This window comes from Capricornis sumatraensis, chromosome 5 (genome assembly GCF_032405125.1).
Source record: "Capricornis sumatraensis isolate serow.1 chromosome 5, serow.2, whole genome shotgun sequence".
Lineage (NCBI taxonomy): Eukaryota > Metazoa > Chordata > Mammalia > Artiodactyla > Bovidae > Capricornis > Capricornis sumatraensis.
The window spans coordinates 97,146,449-97,153,123 of NC_091073.1; positions in this window are offsets into that span (position 1 = coordinate 97,146,449).

The following is a 6,675-nucleotide window of genomic DNA, read 5'->3' on the forward strand; positions in this document are numbered from 1 at the left end:
CTTCCAAACCCCAAGAGGTACATGGGGAAGGTGAGGATCTCAGCAAAGCACACACACTGCCAGAGCAGTGCAGGGCTAGGATCAGAGCTGCCTGGCCAATCCTGGGGCATTAGCAGCGGCGCACAGAGACGAAGACTCAGAGAAGCCTATGGAGGCACAACCTGGTGCTGACCGGAAGTGGGGGCGGAGAAGAGGGAGTCACAGCTGACCTGGATGGGGTCACTAAGGGCTGAGCGTGGAGGGAGAGGAGGGGGCACCCGGCTGACTCTGGTGCCGGGAGTTTGGGGAGATGAGGCGGGTATTGCCAGCAAAGGAGTGGCTGGTGGGGAAGGTGGCAGACAGGCTGGGGAGGGGTGTTCCGGAAGGACTGCGCAACCAACTGTGTACAGCACTATTGACAGGTCAAGTGAGACAAGTTTGGAGAACCGACCACTGGCCTTCCAGCACGCACATGACAGTGACCTCGATAGGAGTGATCTTGGGGACAAAAGTGACTGCAGGGGATTCAGGAGAGAGTGGGAAGGGGGTGATCAGAGTAGCGAGTAGTTTTGCTTGCAAGATGGGCAGTAGCTGGAGAGAGATATCTGGCCAGCGGAGGCTTTTTATTCAGGTGGGAATGACCCAGGAGGGGGCCACTGGTCAGTCGGTGTCCATGAGGTGGCCAGGGGGGAGGGGTTCCAGGCAGAGAGGAAGAGTGGGCCTTAGGGAGGAGCAGGGTGGGTCATCAGAGGTCAGAAGGGAAACACAGGTGTGCGCAGGTGGGAGACTTGGTAGCAGGAACACAAGGTGTTTCTGTCTGAGCCACACACTGGGTTACTGCGCCCACTTTAGTGGTGAGGAAGCCGAGGTACGGACAGGTCAAGTACCCACTATTAGGCAGTGGAATTAGAACTTGGCCTGGGATTGGAAGCCAGCAGACACTCCCCAGGGAGCAGGAGAACAACAGAGTCAGGGCAAGGCCGTCAGCAACCGTCTAGGTCCTGTCTGTCCTGGGAGCCAAGGGCAAAGGGAGCCGCATGGGCTTAAGGGTCAGACAGACACCAGCTCCGGGTGGGTCTCAGCCACTCACGGGCTGTGATTAGACAGGTCAGCTTCCCCCCTGTATGTAGAGAGTACCCCCTCCATGGGGTCTCTGTGAGATGTGAGCAGCGTGTGATGACCTGCAGCAAGCCCTCCTCAGTGGAACGCCCTGGAGGGCCGACATCAGAGCAAGGAGGAGCCTTGGAGAGGAGGACCACGCATCCTGTGGGGGGCGATGGGGCCCGTGCAAGCAGGAGGGGGCCGGCTGACTCCCTGAAGGCTCTCGGTTGCCCTGCCTCGCGGTCCAGTACCGAGGCCCGCGTGTCTCAGTTCAGACCCTCCAGTGTGCTCCTCCTACGCCGTCAAGGCCCAGGCGGGCTGCAGCACAGGCTGGAGAAGTGGGGGGCCGGAAGTGGGGCCGGAGGAAACCGCGGGGTCCCCAGGGAACCCTGGAGCTGGGGTTGGGGAGAACGGGTGGAGGGAACCGGGGAGCAGTCCGAGCTCAGAGAAGCTGCGGGTGATTCTCAACTCCTGTGAACCCTCTGAAGCAGCCTCAGGCCCCAGTCCTCAGGATGTAAATAAATTACCACCAGGTATGGAGTCCGGAAGGCGGGGCGGGGCCAAGCTTCGAGGAGGGCCAGTGTCTCTGGGCGGCCCCTGCTGACAAGTCTGTGTTGAGACCTGGGGAGAAATGAGCAACCACTCTCTCTGGCAGGTTCCAGATGCGTCCTCGACTCATTCAGGAAAAGCATGGAACAAATCACCCTATCCTGAACTCTGCCATGGAGCACAGGCCGAAGCTGTCTGTTCTGCAGACCTGTGATGCTGAGCGGACTATGTCTCCCTCCACTCCTCAGCACTTGTGACCTCCCGGGGCTGAGTGGGGCGGGGGTGGTGGGGTGGTGGAGTCCTCCAGGCAAGACAGGTGAGACCCAGGCCAGGCGGCTCGGGGCACTTCTGGGAGGCTTTGCTGACTGCCCTCATTAGGGAAGCAGGAGGGCGCTAAGATGTGGGTGCTTGGCTGCCACCTCCATAAAGCGGTTCATCTGATACATGCAAGGGAGGTTTCACAGGCTAAGCCAGCTGGCACTTGACCCCTGACTTCATCATAACCATTTCATCTGCTGAAACAGAGGGCGTTGTCAGAACACACCAGAGGCCCAGGCCTGCAAGTTCACAGTTGTCTGGCCTCAGGTCTCATCTGACAACTGTCATCCAAGCCCCTCTTGTTGGGGCTGTGGGCATTTGTAACCCTGGGAGGTTCCCAACAGGACCTGAGTGCACGGATCCCCCCACCCAGGCTATCTAACTGAACCCCAAATCACAGCAGGAGACGAAAAACCTCCAAGGTCAAAGAGAATACAGGGAGGCGTGGACCATGAAAAGGAGAGATGCAGGCTCAAACAGCCCTCGCTTGTCGATGCATTACCATTCTCCCAGCCCTGCCAGCCTCCCCACCAAATGGACCAGGTAAGAATTAGGTTGTGACACTGTGTGTGGGGAGGAAGGGGTTACTGAGATTCTTGCTGCCCGCTTGCTTCCTGGCGCTTTCAGCTCTCTCCTCCCCTCTCCTCCCTCAGGTCCTGGCTGCATCTCCTATCAGAAGGCCACCTGCAAGCCAAGCCCCGGAGGGCGGCGCCTTCCCCTCCTGCCCATTGGCCCTAGCAGGGCTTCCGGCCCCTTTGGATCTTTTTGCGGTCTGGGCTTGCTGTTCCTCTCTACAGTAGTCAGGAAGCCCTTACCCCAAAAAGTATCTGCGGGAGGCCTTGTCTACAGAGGCACGCCCCGGAGGGCTCCCGGTGGGTCAGAAGCCATCAACCTGGCCGTCCCGTAGAGCTGCTGCGTGACCTTAGGGCAAGTGCTGAGCCTCTCTGTGCCTCAGTGCTCCACCACTGGACTGTCAGTCAATTGACCTGTCAGTTACCAGTGCGGGAAGTCTGGGGGAGATTCCATGAGGTAAGAAGAAATAGGAGTGGCTCAGTTAATGTGGTGGAGGTTGTGTGATGACTTGGCCCCAGTCTTCTGTCCTGTCTGGAAACCACCTCCCTCTAAGCTTCTTTTGGGGAATTACCTCTCCTACGCTGTGGGCACTCCTGGTGGGACTGTCACTTGAGGCATCTCACATTTCCCTGCCCACTGTCCCAAGACAGGCCTGGGTATTGAAATCCCATGGGCAGGGATATGAGACTGGAAATGAAACATCGATGCTGATTGAGTGGCAGCTCTGCTGATGGGAAGACTGTGAGCTCGTGCTCCTGGAGTCCCATGAATTGCCTGGCGCCTGCCCTTCCCCAGCCTGGACCCTCAACTGCCCCCCTTCATTTTATGAACCACTCCCAAATCCCTCCAATAAAATGCTTTCTTGCTTTAGTTAAGCAGTCAGAGTTGCTTGCCTCAATATCCAGAGACCCCTAGAGACAGGAGGTAGGATTGCTTACCTTGGAGAGGAGGCAGGGCAGGCCCTGGGGGAGCTGAGTGACCATCCTGGAGGGAGGGGCCACCCTTGGTGTCAGCCCCCAGGGCACAAGGGACAGAGCAGAAGACAGAAATCACATACACAGCTCGGGTTAGGGTCCCAGGAAGTGTTCTCAGAAGGTGAAACAATGTTGGGATGCAGGACAGAAGAGAACCATGTAATATGGAGCAATGTGACATACAGATAAACAGGGCCCTCAGGACTTCCTGGGGGTCCAGTGGCTGGGACTCCCAGCTCCCAGTGCAGGGGGCCCAGGCTCCACCCTTTTTGGGGGAACTGGACCCACATGCTGCAACTAAAGATCCCAAGTGCTACAGTTAAGGCCTGGTGCAGACAAATAAATAATTTAGCAGAAAGATTAATAAGGTCCTCATTTTCTCACTGGGGGACAGGATGGGTTATGACAACTGCAGGTAGCTGTGGATTGCTGTCTCTCCTACCGGCTGTGGGTTTCTGGGGATGGCTTCTGTGGCAGCAATGAGCACAGGCCTCGGTGTCACGCTCAGAGAGGTCCCGAGCGCCTCGGCACTCTCCATCCGCTAAAGGCTCGCTCCCCTGCCCCTCTGTTCCTGAAATCCTCCCACTGGGGCCCCTGGCTGGCTGCTGTGCCCAGGCAGCCCACAGTGAGGGGCACGTGTCAGGCCTCCCCAGGCTCATAACCCTTAGAGGCCTCACCAGAACCACAGGCTACAAGAAACAAAGCAGCTGGAAGTTTCCCTCCCCACACAGAAGCCTCTAGAGGCAAGTTGGAGACGTCTGGTGAGCTGGTGTAGTATGACCCACACTGAGTTCAAAGGTGCAGAAGGAACCTAAATGAGGCTCGGTGTTCACTGGGTGGGGGAGAGGGCTTAAGGAAGGCAGGCTTGGTTCCTGGAGCAATTAACCGTAGGTGTGTGAGGTCACCCACCCAAACTCAGTCAGACATGAGTGGGAAATGACAGGATAGTGACAAAGCCTGCAGGGCTAACTAGTGCCTGTGACTGCCAGAGCTCCTGCCCACGGTGCCATCCTGATCTCCCAACCCCGCCCAGCTGCAGAAGAGGTCATGCCCTGCCACCTGCCTGCGGGCATGCAGGTGGGGAATACATATGCAGCTCAAGGGTGGCATCGTGTGGTCATTTTGAGGTAGTGCACCCCACAGCCTCCCAAGCGCTCCATCCATGGATCACTCCCCCAGGTCCGAGTCCGACTCTGTTCCAGGAGGGCAAGGCCTATAGTCCTTGCCCACAGGATTGGAGTTCTTTGAGTTGCTGTCCTGAGGGGCTCAGAGCCTGCGAGGGGTGTTGGAGAGGAAAAAGAGAGATGGAGTATGAGAGGGAGGAGGGGGGAAAGGTTGCTAGGTGGAAGAAGCCCCTCAGGAAGGGTGTCTGCCCCCCATTCTGCTCTCCTGGGTCTAGGCCACCTTTCAGAGGGGGTTTCTGGGTCCACATCACAGGCGTTTGACTGTCCTTGCCCCTTCACTTGAGCCCCTCAGGCTGCAACTCAGATCCCTGCGCCCTAGGGAAGCTGCTCCCAGGGAAGAGAGTGGAACCCAGGGAGAGGGATTCAGAGAAGACTCCTGTTTCTGTTGCGAATTAAAGAATCTCAACTTCAGAACGGATCGGATCCGGTTTACATCTCAGGTCCTCGCCATACGAGCTGTGTCACCTCCTTCACCCTCCCCGTGGGCACCTGTGGCCTCATCAGTGACACTGCTACGATGCCCACCTTGCAGGAGCAGGGAGAGGAGCCAGTGCTGGTACAGGGAGTGGGCAAAACCGTGGAGAGGAAGGCCCCTGACTCTGAGTCTAGGGGTGTCAGCTCTGGGGAGTGTCTGCCCGGCTGCCCGTTGCTCTTTCTGCTTTTGTGTGTTTGGGTTCATTTGGCAGCGAGCTGTTTGATTGAAACCAGCCACGTATGCATGCCCCCCCGCAAGGCACCCCAACAGACAGGAGGCGTGCCAAGGGCCCGAGGGCTGTGGCCAGCACTGAAGCAAGTCCACAGGCCCCAGGAGCTGAGAGGGAATGGGGGCAATGGGAGGGGCACGGCTGCCAGAGCGGGAGGGACCAAGGCTGAGTCTTAGGGAGAGGGAGGAGGGGGAGGGGAGACGGTACAGAAGGGGCGAAAGAAAGTCAAGAATGGATGGGGAGAAAGGGGGAGAGTTCATGGCAACATGGGAAGTCTCTGCAGGTGGCCAGGGTCCCCCTCTTTGGGGGCTGACACTGATGGAGTGTCCCTGAACCGGTCCTTCTCTGGGCCTCGGCTTCTGCCCCCAAAAAACCAGAGGAAGTTGAATTCCTACTCTCAGCTACCATCGCTCCCCTCCAGGGCCCACCAGCTCTCCTGGAGCGTGGGAGCCGTGAGGGCACTGGAGGAACCGGTGGGCTCACCAGCCAAGGGGTCGGGGGGTGGAGGGGGGTGGGACTGAGACAGAACATCAAGCTCTGGGAGGAAAGAGAAAAATTACCAGCAATGAAACCTATAGGCTTCCCCAAACTACAGTTTGAATAGAAATGTCAACCACACATGGAGTTATTACACTCTGTAATCCTAATGACATCTAATCCTATATACCAACTTGATAATATCATGAGCATGTATGGCAATACCTCAGCGTGTTAATCCTGCCTTCCTCCCAGGAAGGGCTTTCTCCTCCTAGCAGCATCTGCCATCTGCCGAGCTGCCTTTGTTCTCCCCAGAGGGGGCCTCATCCCTGCTGAGCCTGGGGAGGGACAGTGGGAGGACCAAAGCGCTCCCAGAAGACAGCGGTTATTTCACCTGGAGGGGAGTGGACAGTTGTCATTTGGTGTGTGCCTAATCTGGCTGGAACCCGAGTCCCTGGGAGTTGCTGAGCCCCCACCTTCAGCCTCTCTGTTCCAGACTCTCTTTTCCCCACCCTTCCTCTGTATCCTTTTCTTCTCTTATTCCTCCTTCCCATTTCCCTCTCTTCTTTTTTTCCTGGCATCTATGGCATGTTTTGCCAAGGACACCCTCAGACACGGTTCTGTCCTTTGAGAGCCCCCAGGGACTAACCCATCTCCTGCAGGGCTGTGTCCCCCAGCTGTGGGGTCTGGGGTGGGGAGGGGGAGCAGACTGTTGCTTGAGGTGGGAGAAGCATGGTTAGTGGTCTGTGGACAGGGAGCTTTCAGGATAGGGGACAGAACATCTGGGCCAGTGTACCCCTTATGTTGGACCCTGGG